General features: G+C 43.0%; 1 non-coding gene across 1 annotated transcript; it reads left to right on the top strand.

The window, feature by feature from the left end:
- The first annotated feature begins 257 nt into the window (after positions 1-257).
- On the top strand, positions 258-418 carry LOC111821994 (U1 spliceosomal RNA). The gene has a single exon (XR_002825293.1). It is a non-coding gene; the product is annotated as a U1 spliceosomal RNA (small nuclear RNA).
- Positions 419-1213: the final 795 nt, after the last annotated feature.

Consider the following 1213-nt stretch of genomic DNA (forward strand, 5'->3'; position numbering starts at 1 on the left):
GTATATCCTTGTCTCAAGGTGGGACCAACAACATTGTGCAATTTGTTCTCTGAAGCTTTCTGTGGGACCAGACTGATGCTAGTCTTCAGCCGAGACTATATCCTTACCTAGCTTTTCCCCTTGCCCTATCCTGTTTCCCTCACTTCCCTTCCCCTGAGAGTGCTTTTTAAAAAATGACTTTCATGAGAGTCCCCATCTCAGGCTCTGTGTTTAGGGAACTTGACCTAATACAGTCAGTATCAAAAGTGGTCCTAGGAATACCTACCTGGGAGGGGAAATATCGTGATCATGAAGGTGGTTTTCCCAGGGCAAGGATCATCCATTATACTGAGGATGAGCTGACCCCTGCAACTTCCCCATACATGGGAAACTTTATTGCATAATTTGTGCTAGGGGGGACTGTTTGTGCTTTCCCCTGAATTAAAAAAAAAGAAAAAGAAAGGAACGAAGGAAAAGTGATTGAAGGAAATAAATTCTAAGGATAGGATTCTTGACATGGATCCCTAGCTGAGTAGAAGATGGTATGTGGGGTAGTGATAGTCTCTATGACGCTATCGCAGTGCAATGGTAAGAATTGCACCCATGGTGAACAGGATACAGGTGGAAAGGGATGAAAGATCTCTAGGCTTTGAGAGGTATGGAGAAAAGAGTAAACCTAAAACTGTGGAATTGGTAAGCTGCTGCTAAATGCCGTTTATTAATTGGAGAAAGAAAATGCAAGGTTGTAATCTATTAATCAGCAATTGAAAGCAAAGTGTGAGAGTCAGAGAAACTCTTTGATGGCACTTAGACACACTCATCTCCTGAAGCCAGACAACAGACAGAGCCGAAGAGCAAGCATTGAACCTAATTGTAAGGTTAGTAGAACTTTAAATCAGGCTGAATTCTCAGCCTCGGCAAATATCCTAAGCCAAAGACAAGACACTAATAGGAAAAGACTGAAACCCTGAGACTTGGGATACAGATATATGGGTAAATGTACTTGAGAACCTTGAACCTTCAAATTTCAGATTCCCCTGGATCTTCTGGGCATGCAGAAGTGACCCACTCCCCCTTGTTGGAAGGTAAGTCCCTCTTTCCTTTCCTGAAGATAATTCAGAGGCCTCAAGTGAGGCAAATGCCTTATAAGACAATGCTTTTCCTTCTTGCAGAGCCCTGGTGGCGTAGTGTTTAAGAGCTTGGCTGCTAACCAAAAGGTCAGTAGTTTCAATTC

Source organism: Trichechus manatus, unplaced genomic scaffold, assembly GCF_000243295.1.
Source record: "Trichechus manatus latirostris isolate Lorelei unplaced genomic scaffold, TriManLat1.0 scaffold00006, whole genome shotgun sequence".
Lineage (NCBI taxonomy): Eukaryota > Metazoa > Chordata > Mammalia > Sirenia > Trichechidae > Trichechus > Trichechus manatus.